Source organism: Pinus tabuliformis, chromosome 8 (genome assembly GCF_031772625.1).
Source record: "Pinus tabuliformis cultivar Carrire ecotype Pingquan chromosome 8, CPIR1, whole genome shotgun sequence".
In the NCBI taxonomy this organism is placed as follows: Eukaryota; Viridiplantae; Streptophyta; class Pinopsida; order Pinales; family Pinaceae; genus Pinus; species Pinus tabuliformis.
The window spans coordinates 1271916522-1271932387 of NC_142294.1; the positions used below are offsets into that span (position 1 = coordinate 1271916522).

A 15866-nucleotide genomic window follows, 5' to 3' on the forward strand; every position below is an offset into this window, starting at 1 on the left:
CTTGGAACCTATGCCTCTAGTATGTTTTTCAAAAGAACCAATATAATCATTCTTAGAAGAATTTGAAGACAAACTGGAATGGTTTACCTCTTCTTCAAGCTGATACTGACCAAGGCTTCTTTGGCAGCAGAGAGTTGTGACTCCAACTCATGCATTCTTTTCAGGTTCATATTTGCAGTATGAAGTTTCCTCGCCATTTCCTGCAGACTGTCAGAAAGCAACTGCTTCTCTTCCTTCACGGAATTCAACTGCTCTTTAAGTCTGTTGCTCTTCCTTCCATCCTCATACATTTCTCTCGCCTTGTCCATCATGATGAACAAGTCTTGCTTCAAGTCTCCATCATAGAGTCTTGTGATGAAGGAGGAATTTGAGGATTCACTTGTAGAAGTTGTCATCATACCAATGAACAAAAGAACTTCAAACAAGATTAATAAAGAGCTTTATAAAGCAACCATTGGCAACAAACCTTTTGTGCTTCAAGGATTTCTTTGAGGTCCTTTGGGATGGAAGAATTCCTTCATCCTTCCTTCCTTATTTTTCCTCCCTGGACTAAGCTATCAACAACTTTCACTTCACTTCTGCAAACTCAGAAAATAGTCAGTCTGTAATAAGCATACAATCAATCAAACAATCAATCCTTGACTACCAAAACACCATTCAGACAAGCAATCTTTGCTCTGTCAATCAAGCATTCTGATATAACCTTCTTTGAAGGTGGGGTTAATCAATCTCAAGCTCTAATACCACCCGATCTGAAAATGGGGCTCGTATGCTTCTTGTCAAACTTACAAGAACCTCTCCCACTTCCAAAGCTTGAATTTTCCCAAGTCTTAATGATTAACCAATGTGGAATTAAGAAATTCTTGAAAATATAGGTGTAGGTTTATGCTTATTGTTGACTGTTTATGTGTTTTGATTCTATTTACTTGAACTGATATAACAACAACTAAAGTAGCAGGTATAATGCAGCAATAAAACAACACACATAAGACAACAATTTAATGAGGAGTTCACCCAAAACTCTTGGGCTACATATCCTTGAGCTCTAGTCAACTCAACTAGGCTCTCTAGGATTATGGCAAAGTCCTTTCACAAGCTCTTGGATCAAGTCCATTGTTTTACACAGAAACAATGGGTTTAGACACCATCTTATCCCTGGCTCCTGAAGCTCTTGGCTTTCTTGCCCCAGGCTCTCGGCTCTAGCTCTGGCTCTTGGCTCTGGCTCTTGGCTCTGGCTCTAGCTCTGGTTTTTGGCTCTTGGCTCTGGCTCTTAGGTCTGGCTCTTGGCTCTTACAGTGAGCTCAATTTTAGTCTCACTCAACAGATACAATTAGTAGGACTGTACTTGGGATCCCCCAAGTCTCTCTGGAGTACACAGACTCTCCTACTCTGTCTTAACCCTAGCTCACTTGTTGCCTTTTCTTCTTCAGGTCAGCTCGGCTTTGGTTTCTCTGCTTCCAGGTTTGCTTACTGCTTCCCTCGGCTCTTGTTTCTTTTCCTCTTTTTCTCTTTATCAGGCTATGGCTTTAACGCCAATCTGCTTCCTGACTGTTCATTTCTGCTTCTCTCCTTTCTGGTTCCCTTGCCTCTGTCCATTCGAATCCCTTATTTCGGTGGTTACAATATCTTCATAACACCTTATAGGGAGGTGGCCACCTATTCCTTTAACGAATGAGCATGTCAGGTTCTCTAGAAACACTCGATCGTTTGAAACAGCTGTTATTTCCATTTACTCCAAGAATTCACGCGAAACACGAACCTCTGCCAACTCATCGTCCACGTCGAACTTCAAAATCCTACACAATCTATTTTATAACTTCGCAAATTTCGGTCATCCATCGGGTTGCATCTCCGCTATTGATCTAGACCCTCCAGATCCTAGGGTCATCGCACATATCGGGCGGATAACTTGCTCAATGTTTACCCATCCAATGTGAGTGGTTTTCTCTCTCTTCCGCCGGACGCGTGTCACTCATTGTGTGGCATCGGGTAGGACTCCGTCTAAACTGCTTACCGCATGAAGCCCTTCCGATATCCTGTCGGTTTCTGTGGAATCTTGCCTCTAACGGAACCAAAACATTTTCTGCTGCATCTCATGATTTTTCGCGTCCGAGTGCATGTGGCTCTCCCTCTTCGAGGGGTTTGCCCTGCAATATGTGATTAACAACTTGTCGCTAATCACATATCAAATTCCTCCTCTGTTGACTCAAACCATTACTGACTTTTCTAATTCGTGAGAGTGCGCATTACCATGGTCCGCTGCCTTGCGTGCTTAATCGATGGCCTTTGTTGATCCATGCTGATCGCAGTTAACAACTGTCATGAGGATTCCTCTGATAAGCTTGATCTTCACAATATTTTGGCATAAATTATAGAGAGTTCATGAATACTTAGAGGGTTTCAAGATCCATTGTGGATCACTATGGGGTTTAGAAAACTAATTGGGAGTGCTTCTCATTATTAATTAATTCAAGATGTCAAAATACAATAATCAATAATAATGATCCTAAAATGTAACCACTAAACAAATGTTAAAATTGTAAGAAAAAAGTTTGGCTAATATATGTTACACCAAAAAAATATCCAAGAGGCATTCAAACACTTTCAAATCCACACCAAACACGAGTATCCAAAGATGCACGAGTATCAAAGATGCAATTGCATGGATATATGGAAAGCACTCTCTACCTCTCAATGATAACTATGTTCTCCCACAATAACTGCAATTAGCAAAGGGGTGTGAAGACAAGAAACTCAAAGCAAAAATAACTACACAATAAAAATTACACTTCATCCCCCTCTACTTTTATAGAATAGATCTAGGGGAATAACAAAAAGATCCATAGAGTATAGGATTAGAGTGGGAAAAATAGAACTGATAAGAGAAAAAATAACCATCAATAAAATCTACTAATTTGAACATGTTTAAAGTACATTAAAGTTTTAAAAAATATGGCATCCATAGTACATTAAAGAAACATTGGTCAATGTTGGGATTGGTCAATTGTCGACTATCCATAGTGCCACCAATGTAATGAATTGTGATAGGAGATGTGCAACATGTTTAAAGCTCACAATGTTTTTGACAACCATTATATTTAAGTAACAAGCATGCATATGTATAGTGCATCACTGCAAAAAATGGACACAAAAGTGAGCATAAAGACCAAAATCATAGTGCCACTAATCTAATGAATTGTGACAGGAGATGTTCCCATTAATGGATCAACATGTTAAATCCTCACACTGCTTCTTGATAACCATTGTCTTTAACTAATAACCATGCATAATTATAGCACATCACTGCAAAACATGGACACAAAAGTGAGCATAAAGACCAAAATCCCAATCTACTTTAATGGAAAAAAATAAGAAATCAAAACTTACTTACAATGTACCAAATATTGAGAGGATAAAAACATGAAAGAAAATGTCTTGATACTTCTCATCAAAGGACAAACAAAATCATATCACCTGCAATGATGAATTTAGAAACCTTTTGAGTTCAGAAAATAGTGTTAATACATTTAACTTTAGTTGGTTGGCAAAAATAAGTGAATGAGGCATTTCAAAATCAACCAGAATTATTTATTCATGGCATAAAACAAGTTCAATATTAAAGCATTGAAGATAATTGGACTAGAAAATGAAAGACAATATTCAACCAGAAGATATTATCAAAAGAATTAAAAAGGAAAAGAAAAAGAAGATGGGCACATTCTACTTCAGTTGATGACTAGATCTACATGAGGAAATTAAAATGAGCTCCTCCAAACCCTTCAAATCAAGGAACCCCTGACCTATTAACAGAAATGATGGTCACAAAGAATGAAATCTTTGACTGTCAATACTTGCTGCTTGGTCCTATCATAAAAGTGCAATATCAATAGCATATACCTCTAGTAAATAATGCCCAGTTTTCCATATGTAATATTGTTGCAATCATTAGGATGTTATCGTTAGGTAACTTCGTTGTGTAAAAAACATCATAGCAACAATTGTTGGCTTTATCCCCAATGTAAACTAAACTTCATGTATTGAAATTTGAAACGCAAAAATAAATAAATAAAATAGTGTATTCATCTCTTAAACATTGATAGATACATGCTCAGACCCAAGCAGTTGAAATTATTGATAATGTTACCTAAAATGGAAAATCAAATATGAGAAAATATATTTCAAAGGAATTGTATGAGTATATTATTAACAAAACAAAGCATTGTAGGAGTCTATTATTACCTAAAACCATATCACAATGCTCTTCATCAACTCCAATGAGTAATGAATAATCCATGACATCAATTGAATCCCAACATGCATTGCACACAATCATGATAACTGACTAACTCAACAAAAATTTGAAACTACGATTACAATTATGGTTGATTAAGAAAAACAAAAATTATATTTACCACAAGAAATGAAGTATCATTCCAGACTATTCTCTCCAAAAGGTGCTTGGCTTTATTCCCAAGAAATATTGGAGAAGTTGGCATGATCTCTAAGAGATTCTAGTCCATAAGAACTTTGTTGTTGCCTAATGAATCTGCATTGTAACAAGAGTGACTAGGACCTTTGAGGTCATAAACTCGTCTTACATTTCTTCCAAAAAATAGATTTTCCATTACCATCAGTTCATCTTGATCTCTTTGCAACCTTTTTCATTCTTTATAGTGACCTGAAAGATGAGTACATTATGTAGCATTCACACACACAATGAAGGAAACAAAGCCTGGTAAACTCTCTAGGAGCTTCCAAAAGGTAATTGTCAAATATAGAGTAAACAAAAATATGAGTATCTAACCTGATAAACACCAAGGATATTTGCCAAACATGTGGGGTTTCTATAACATAATGAGTTAGACAAAGATTTGAAATATTATGAGGAAAAACTTCATAAAAGACTCCAATTATGTCCGGGTGATTTTCTTAATAATAAATATTTCATCCAAGGATTTTGAAAAAACAAATTGCTATTTCCCTCTTGAGGTCCCCATTTATCGCAGCGGTTTAGTGACAACTTAAGTCCATTTCTATTGGACAACACTTTTTCCTAGGGGCATCAAACTGTTTTGCATAATAACAGGTTACCAAGTACTTAAATTTTTTGGGAGGATCCTCATCATGAAAGGATATCTTTGCATGTGTATCTTATGTATATAGTGATGAATCTGAACCCCCATTCCCTTCGGATCCATATGTGTAAATATCCTCATATCTTAAACTTCTCCCTTTGGAAATAACTTTACTCGAGTCTAAGGAACCATCTAACAGCCAAAGTGGATTTGAAACAACCCCACCCATACCAGATAAATATGCACATTCATTTTCTTTATCCTTTTCTATTTGCTTCTCACTATAGTGTGCCTTGTCATATAGGCAAGGCTGATATTCTTGTGAGCTTAGTGCATAAGCTATTATGCTTGCTAGCTCGTCATCATAAACAAAAATAACCATATCGTTATAACCAATTGGTAAAAGAATCTTACCCACTCCATTACCACCTAGATGATTGATTGATGAGACAAATATAGGACTATATCTTCTCTGAGAGTCAACTCTAATAAACCCCAATAATGTTTCTTGTAAACTCTCGCTGTAACTTTTTGGTAAGTTTGACATAGGAGCTCGCCAATCTAGCTTCCAAACTCTTCAGATAGATTTAATGATTTTACTGATGAGGGAGGGATGATTTTCTTAGGCACCTCTATTCCATCTTTATCGTGCATGTTTTAGGTAGATTTAGACACCATCATATTTCCTATTGCAATTTGTGTAACTGGATGAAGATATTTTTTGTTTGAAAATTCACTACTTGCACTAGCAACAATGACCAAAGTGACATAACCAAATGTTTTGGATGGAACCGAAACATTTTCTGCTGCATTTCTTGATTTTTCAGGTCCGGATGCATGTGGCTCTCCCTCTTCAAGGGGTTTGCCCTATGATATGCGATTAGCGAGTTGTCACTAATCGCATATCAGATTCCTCCCCCATTGACTCAAACCATCGTTGACTTTGCTAATTCGTGACAACACGCGTTAACATGGTCCGCCGCCCTGTGCGCTTGATCAAAAACCATCGTTGATCCACGCTGATCGCAGTTAGCGACTGTCATGAGGATTCCTCTGTGAAGCTTGATCTTCAAAAGATTTTGGCATAAATTATACAGAGTTCATGAAGACTTAGAGGATTTCAGGATCCATTTTGGATGATGCATTCCCACTAAAATAACTTTTGGTCCACCAAAAGACTGATATATTGATCTGAGCAGTAAATGAGAGTAATAACACTCTATTCTTTCAGCCTCCATACACTTGCCTTTGCATAGTGCCCCTAAACCAAAACCTTTGACCACTTCCCTTCTGGGATGGGTTGGTCGTCTCGGGAAGAATTGTTTTCCTTCTTGACTTCATGTAGAACTTCTGCTGGAAAGGTCATAGAAGGTAGCTTGAGCTTCTTTGCATTGATCATTGATCTAAGGTGGCTCAAAAAAATGTGAAGTTCATTTGCTCCAAAAAACTTTCATTTGTATATGTTTGACAAGCTGTCAAAAACAACGGTTAACAACAACAGGCATACATACAACAACTGGGTGGACTAACTCCTGCTTCAACAAAGAAACAGATTTCAAATCTTGGGAACACCTCCATGCCTTATATCTACATACAAATGATTGACTAGATAACAAGCCAACAAAACATGCCTTTACAACAAATGACTCTTCAATTCAAACATGTAGGAAAAGACCTTTAGGACTCCTTTCCAAAAGATGAAACACTTCATCATTATCTCCATTTTGGAGACCAAGTTAACTTTTTCCAAGTTAATATCAACATTACATGCATGCCAAAGCAATCGACCCTTCAAGTTAATTACACACACACATTTAAATACAAGGAAAACACCAACATCCTTGTGTCTATGTATCACATGCCCATGCATGCATTCCATATTTCAACATTCTCTTAAGTACACTGTACTTTCGAAGCTGAAATGAACATATTGTCACAGCAATAAAGTGATTTTCCTACTCAAATTCTTTCCATTTACCATTTTGGTAAGATCCTATAACTTGCATTTATTCCACAAAGAAATGCAAATAGATGCATCAATAGACATACAGACTTAATTGGATAAGAATTCTAGCCATTTCTTACCAATCTAGTTCCACGGTCCTTCCTTTGTTTGCACATCAATATCGACATGTGAATCATCCTAAGACACTTCACTCATGGAAACCTCCTTTCAATTTCTACCATCTTCACTTTCCACTTTCCTCAGCTTTTGTGGAAGCATTGCTAGGTTCAAAGCCCAACATCTTTAAGCAATATGCCCTTGCTTATGGCAGTAAGTGCAACACATGTGCATCCTCTTGACAACATGATTTGCCTTGTCCACTAGACCTTTGGCTTTTTGCTTCTTTTCCTTCAAAAGTTTCCTGTATGTGGCCATTCTCTTCTAACATCTAGAAACATGATGGTTATCCAAACCACAAAAGGAACATGCGACTCTTTCCCCATATCTATGTGGAAATTTATCATGCTTTACAAAAACAAAAGAAGATGATTAGAACCAGATTTATACGTTCCTCTTTCACCTTTATTGCCTTCCTGAGGAGGTGAGGCAACTGAAGAAATGGCTCCCCTTGGAACACCATCACTCTCTTTAAGGCTGTTAGAGTTTCCACAACTCTCTGGTTCGAGTGTGTGCTTCTAAACACCTGCATCCTGCAAATGATGTTTCGAGCTGTTACATTCCTCCTGAACACAATCTTCACACTCTGCAATGCAACTCCTTCTTGGATCTATTTCAATGGCCTTCATGGCAGCTTTAGAACTCTCCCCATAAGATTGCCCGTAGCCAAGACCCAAATGCTTAGGCCTTTCCCCAATCATTATTGGCTCAACAATACCTTGTGCACGTTTGCCCAAGCCTTTTCCTTCATACCCCATCTTGGACATTAGCTTGGAACCTATGCCTCTAGTATGTTTTTCAAAAGAACCAATATAATCATTCTTAGAAGAATTTGAAGACAAACTAGAATGGTTTACCTCTTCTTCAAGTTGATACTAACCAAGGCTTCTTTGGCAATAGAGAGCTGTGACTCCAACTCATGCATCCTTTTCAGGTTCATATTTGCAGTATGAGTTGCCTCACCATTTCCTACAGTCTATCAGAAAGCAACTACTTCTCTTCCTTCACGGAATTCAACTGCTCTTTAAGTCTATTGCTCTTCCTTCCATCGTCATACATTTCTCTTGCCTTGTCCATCATGATGAAAAAGTCTTGCTTCAAGTCTCCATCATAGAGTCTTGTGATGAAGGAGGAATTTGAGGATTCACTTGTAGAAGTTGTCATCATACCAATGAACAAAAGAACTTCAAACAAGATTAATAAAGAGCTTTATAAAGCAATCTTTGGCAACAAACCTTTTGTGCTTCAAGGATTGCTTTGAGGTCCTTTGGGATAGAAGAATGCCTTCATCCTTCCTTCCTTATTTGTCCTCCCTGGACTAAGCTATCAATAGCTTTCACTTCACTTCTGCAAACTCAGAAAATAGTTAGTCTGCAATAAGCATACAATCAATCAAACAATCAATCCTTGACTACCCAAACACCTTTCAGACAAGCAATCTTTGCTCTGTCAATCAAGCATTCTGATATAACCTTCTTTGAAAGTGGGGTTAATTAATATCAAGCTCTGATACCACCTGATCTGAAAATGGGGCTCTTATGCTTCTTGTCAAACTTACAAGAACCTCTCGCACTTCCAATGCTTGACTTTTCCCAAGTCTTAATGATTAACTAATGCAGAATTAAGAAATTCTTGAAAATATAGGTGTTGGTTTATGCTTATTATTGACTGTTTATGTGTTTTGATTCTATTTACTTGAACTGATATAATAACAACTAAAGAAGCAGGTATAATGCAGTAATAAAACAACACACATAAGACAAAAATTTAATGAGGAGTTCACCCAAAACTCTTGGGCTACATCTCCTTGAGCTCTAGTCAACTCAACTAGGCTCTCTAGGATTATGGCAAAGTCCTTTCACAAGCTCTTGGATCAACTCCATTGTTTTACATAGAAACAATGGGTTTAGACGCCATCTTATCCCTGGCTCCTGAAGCTCTCGGCTTTCTTGCCCCAGGCTCTCGGCTCTAGCTCTGGCTCTTGGCTCTGGCTCTTGGCTCTGGCTCTAGCTCTGGCTCTTGTCTCTGGCTCTTGGCTCTGGCTCTAGCTCTGGCTCTTGTCTCTGGCTCTTAGCTCTGGCTCTTGGCTCTGGCCCCTGGCTCTGGCTCTTGCAGTGAGCTCAATTTGAGTCTCACTTAATAGATACAATCAATAGGACTGTACTTGGATCCCCCAAGTCTCTCTGGAGTACACAGACTCTCCTACTCTATATTAACCCTAGCTCACTTGCTTCCTTTGGTTCTTTAGGTTAGCTCGGCTCTGGTTTCTCTACTTCCAAGTCTGCTTACATCTTCCCTCAGCTCTCATTTTTTTCCTCTTTTTCTCTCTATTAGTCTGTGGCTTTAATGCCAATCTGCTTCCTGACTGTTCATTTCCGCTTCTTTGCTTTCTGGTTCCCTTGCCTCTGTCCATTCGAATCCCTTCTTTCGGCGGTTACAATATCTTCATAACACCTTATAGGGAGGTGGCCACCTATTCCTTTAACGAATGAGCGTGTGAGGTTCTCTGGAAACACTCGATCGTTTGAAATGACCGTTATTTCCATTTACTCCAAGAATTCCCGCGAAACACGAATCTCTGCCAACTTATTGCCCACGTCGGACTTCAAAATCCTACACAATCTATTTTATAACTTCACCAATTCCGGTCATCCATTGGGTCGCATCTCGTCTATTGATATGGACTCTCCAGATCCTATGGTCATCACACATATCGGGTGTATAACTTGCTCAATGTTTGCCTGTCTGATGTGAGCGGTTTTCTCTCTCTTTCGTCGGACACGTGTCACTTGTTGTGTGGCATTGGGAAGGACTCCGTCTAAACAGCTTACCACATGAATCCCTTCTAATATCCTACAGGTTTCTCTGGAATCCTGCCTCTGACAAAACCAAAACATTTTCTGCTGCATTTCATGATTTTTCGCGTCTGGGTGCATGTGGCTCTCCCTCTTCGAGGGGTTTGCCCTGCGATATACGATTACCGACTTTTCGCTAATCACATATCAGATTCCTCCCTCGTTGACTCAAACCATCGCGGACTTTGCTAATTCGTGACAACGTGCATTACCATGGTCCGCCACCCTGCGCGCTTAGTCGACGACCTTTGTTGATCCACGATGATCGCAGTTAACAACTGTCATGAGGATTCCTCTGATAAGCTTGATCTTCACAAGATTTTGGCATAAATTATAGAGAGTTCATGAAGACTTAGAGGGTTTCAGGATCCATTTTGGATCACTATGGGGTTTAGAAAACTAATTGGAAGTGCTTCTCATTATTAATTAATTCAAGATGTCAAAATACAATAATCAATAACAATGATCCTAAAATGTAACCACTAAACAAATGTAAAAATTGTAATAAAAAAGTTTGGCTAATATTTGTTACACCAAAAAAATATCCAAGAGGCATTCAAACACTTCCAAATCCACACCAAACACGAGTATCCAAAGATGCATGAGTATCAAAGATGCAACTGCATGGATATATGAAAGCACTCTCTACCTCTCAATGATAACTATGTTCTCCCACAAAAACTTCAACTAGCAAAGTGGTGTGAAGACAAGAAACTCAAAGCAAAAAGAACTACACAATAAAATTTACACTTCATCCCCCTCTACTTTTATAGAATAGATCTAGGGGAATAACAAAAAGATCCATAGAGAATAGGATTAGAGTGGGAAAAATAGAGATGATAAGAAAAAAAATAACCATCAATAAAATCTACTAATTTGAACATGTTTAAAGTACATTAACGTTTTAAAAAATATGGCATCCATAGTACATTAAAGCAACATTGGTCAATGTTGGGATTGGTCAATTGTCGACTATCCATAGTGCCACCAATCTAATGAATTGTGATAGGAGATGTGCAACATGTTTAAACCTCACAATGTTTTTTGATAACCATTGTCTCGAACTAACAAGCATGCATAGTTCTAGTGCATCACTGCAAAACATGGACACAAAAGTGAGCATAAAGACCAAAATCATAGTGCCACTAATCTAATGAATTGTGACAGGAGATGTTCCCATTAATGGATCAACATGTTTAAAACTCACGATGTTTCTTGATAACCATTGTCCTTAACTAATAACCATGCATAATTATATCACATCACTGCAAAACATGGACACAAAAGTGAGCATAAAGACCAAAATCCCAGTGTACTTTAATGGAAAAAAATAAGAAATCAAAACTTACTTACAATGTACCAACTATTGAGAAGATAAAAACATGAAAGAAAATGTCTTGATACTTCTCATCAAAGGACAAACAAAATCATATCACCTGCAATGATGAATTTAGAAACCTTTTGAGTTCAGAAAATAATGTTAATACATTTAACTTTAGTTGGTTGGAAAAAATAAGTGAATGAGGCATTTTGAAATCAACCAGAATTATTTATTCATGGCATAAATCAAGTTCAATATTAAAGAATTGAAGATAATTGGACTAGAAAATGAAAGACAATATTCAACCAGAAGATATTATTAAAAGAATTAAAAAGGAAAAGAAAAAGAAGATGGGCACATTCTACTTCAGCTGATTGCTAGATCTACATGAGGAACTTAAAATGACCTCCTCCAAACCCTTCAAATCAAGGAACCCCTAACCTATTAACAGAAATGATAGTCACAAAGAATGAAATCTTTGACTGTCAATACTTGCTACTTGGTCCTATCATAAAAGTGCAATATCAATAGCATATACCTCTGGTAAATAATGCCCAGTTTTCCATATGTAATATTGTTTCAATCATTAGGATATTATTGTTAGGCAACTTCGTTGTGTAAAAAACATCGTAGCAATAATTGTTGGCTTTATCCCCAATGTAAACTAAACTTCATGTATTGAAATTTGAAACGCAAAAATAAATAAATAAAATAGTGTATTCATCTCTTAAACATTGATAGATACATGCTCAGACCCAAGCAGTTGAAATTATTGATAATGTTACCTAAAATGGAAAATCAAATATGAGAAAATATATTTCAAAGGAATTGTATGAGTATATTATTAACAAATTAAAGCATTGTAGGAGTCTATTATTACCTAAAACCATCTCACAATGCTCTTCATCAACTCCAACAAGTAATGAATAATCCATGACATCAATTGACTCCCAACACGCATTGCACACAATCATGATAACTGACTATCTCAACAAAAATTTGAAACTACGATTACAATTATGGTTGATTAAGAAAAACAAAAATTATATTCACTGCAAGAAATGAAGTATCATTCCAGACTATTCTCTCCAAAAGGCACTTGGCTTTATTCCCAAGAAATATTGGAGAAGTTCGCATGATCTCTAAGAGATTCTGGTCCATAAGAACTTTGTTGTTGCCTAATGAATCTGCATTGTAACGAGAGCGACCAGAACCTTTGAGGTCATAAACTCGTCTTACATTTCTACCAAACAATAGATTTTCCATTACCATCAGTTCATCTTGATCTTTGCAACCTTTTTCATTCTTTATAGTGACCTAAAAGATGAGCACATTATGTAGCATGCACACACACAATGAAGGAAACAAAGCCTGGTAAACTCTCTAGGAGCTTCCAAAAGGTAATTGTCAAATATAGAGTAAACAATAATATGAGTATCTAACTTGATAAACACCAAGGATATTTGCCAAACATGTGGGGTTTCTATAACATAATGAGTTAGACAGAGATTTGAAATATTATGAGGAAAAACTTCATAAAAGACTCCAATTATGTCCGGATGATTCTCTTAATAATAAATATTTCATTTAAGGATTTTGCAAAAAAAACATTGCTATTTCCTTCTTGAGGTCCCCATTTATTGCAGCGGTTTAGTGACAATCTAAGTCCATTTCTATTGGACAACACTTTTTCCTAGGGGCATCAAACTATTTTGCATAATAATAGGTTACCAAGTACTTAAATTTTTGGGAGGACCCTCATCATGAAAGGATATTTTTGCATGTGTATCTTATGTATATAGTGATGAATCTGAACCCCCATTCCCTTCGGATCCATATGTGTAAATATCCTAAGATCCTAAACTTCTCCCTTTGGAAATAAATTTACTCAAGTCTAAGGAACCATATGATAGCCAAAGTGGGTTTGAAACAACCCCACCCATACCAGATAAATATGCACATTCATTTTCTTTATCCTTTTCTATTTGCTTCTCACTATAGTGTGCCTTGTCATATAGGCAAGGTTGATATTCTTGTGAGCTTAGTGCATAAGCTATTATGCTTGCTAGCTCATCATCATAAACAAAAATAACCATATCATTATAACCAATTGGTAAAAGAAGCTTACCCACTCCATTACCACCCAAATGATTGATTGATGAGACAAACATAGGACTATATCTTCTCTGAGAGTCAACTCTAATAAACCCCAATAATTTTTCTTGTAAACTCTTGCTGTAACATTTTGGTAAGTTTGACATAGGAGCCCCAATCTAGCTTCCAAACTCTTTGGATAGATTTAATGATTTTACTAGTGAGGGAGGGATGATTTTCTTAGGCACCTCTATTCCACCTTTATCGTGCATGTTTTAGGTAGATTTAGACACCATCATATTTCCTATTGCAATTTGTTGAACTGGATGAAGATAATTTTTGTTTGAAAATTCACTACTTGCACTAGCAACAATGACCAAAGTGACATAACGAAATGTTTCGGACGGAACCGAAACATTTCTTGCTGCATTTCATGATTTTTCAGGTCTGGGTGCATGTGTCTCTCCCTCTTTGAGGGGTTTTCCCTACGATATGCGATTAGCGACTTGTCACTAATCGCATATCAGATTCCTCCCCCATTGACTCAAACCATCGCTGACTTTGATAATTCATGACAGCACGCGTTACCACGGTTTGCCGCCCTGTGCACTTGATCAACGACCATCGTTGATCCACGTTGATCGCAATTAGCAACTGTCATGAGGATTCCTCTGATAAGCTTGATCTTCACAAGATTTTGGCATAAATTATATAGAGTTCATGAAGACTTAGAGCGTTTCAGGATCCATTTTGGATCACGCCTTCCCACTAAAAGAAATTTTGGTCCACCAAAAGACTGATATATTGATCTGAGTAGTAAATTAGAGTAACAACACTCTATTCTTTCAGCCTCCCTACACTTGCCTTTGCATAGTGCCCCTAAACCAAAACCTTTGACCACTTCCCTTCTGGGATGGGTTGGTCGTCTCGGGAAGAATTGTTTTCCTTCTTGACTTCATGCAGAACTTCTGCTGGAATGGTCATTGAAGGTAGCTTGAACTTCTTTGCCTTGATCATTGATCCAAGGTGGCTCAAACAAATGTGAAGTCCATTTGCTCCACAAAACTTTCATTTGTATCTATTTGACAAGCTGTCAACAACAACGGTTAACAACAACAGGCATACATACAACAACTGGATGGACTAACTCCTGTTTCAATAAAGAAACAGATTTCACATCTTGGGAACACCTCCATGCCTTATATCTGCATACAAATGATTGACTAGATAACAAGCAATAAAACATGCCTTTACAACAAATGACTCTTCAATTCAAACATGTAGGAAAAGACCTTTAGGACTCCTTTCCAAAAGATGAAACACTTCATCATTATCTCCATTTTGGAGACCAAGTTAACTTTTTCCAAGTTAATATCAACATTACATGCATGCGAAAGCAATCGACCCTTCGAGTTAATTACACATACACATTTAAATACAAGGAAAACATCAACATCCCTGTGTCTATGTATCACATGCCCATGCATGAATTCCATATTTCAACTTTCTCTTAAGTACACTATACTTTCGAAGCTGAAATGAACATACCGTGTCAACAATAAAGTGAGTTTCCTACTCAACTTCTTTCCATTCGCCATTTTGGTAAGATCCTGCAACTTACATTTATTCCACAAATAAATGAAAATAGATGCATCAATAGACATGCAGACTTAATTGGATAAGAATTCTAACCATTTCTTACCAATCTAGTTCCACGGTCCTTCCTTTGTTTGCACATCAGTATCGACATGTGAATCATCCTGAGACAGTTCACTCATGGAAACTTCCTTTCCATTTCTACCATCTTCTCTTTCCACTTTCCTCAGCTTTTGTGGAAGAAATGTTGGGTTCAAAGCCCATCATCTTTAAGTAAGATTCCCTTGCTTATGGCAGTAAGTGCAACACACGTGCATCCTCTTGACAGCATGATTTGCCTTGTCCACTAGACCTTTGGCTTTTTGCTTCTTTTCCTTCAAAATTTTCATGTATGTGGCCATTCTCTTCCAACATCTAGAAACATGATGGTTATCCAAACCACAAAAGGAACATGCAACTATTTTCCCATATCTATGTGGAAATTTATCATGCTTTACAAAAACAAAAGAAGATGATTAGAACCAGATTTATACCTTCCTCTTTCACCTTTATTTCCTTCTTGAGTAGGTGAGGCAAATGAAGAAATGGCTCCCTTTGGAACACCATCACTCTCTTCAAGGCTGTTAGAGTTTCCACAACTCTCTGGTTCGAGTGTGTGCTTCTAAACACCTGCATCCTGCAAATGATGTTTTGAGTTGTTACATTCCTCTTGAACATAATCTTCACACTCTACAATGCAACTCCTTCTTGGATCTATTTCAATGGCCTTCATGGCAGCTTTAGAACTCTCCCCATAAGACTGC

At 37.4% G+C, this 15866-nt stretch overlaps 1 pseudogene; it reads right to left on the minus strand.

The window, feature by feature from the left end:
- Window positions 1-12093: 12093 nt before the first annotated feature.
- Window positions 12094-14092, minus strand: LOC149240030 (1-phosphatidylinositol-3-phosphate 5-kinase FAB1B-like; annotated as a pseudogene).
- Window positions 14093-15866: the final 1774 nt, after the last annotated feature.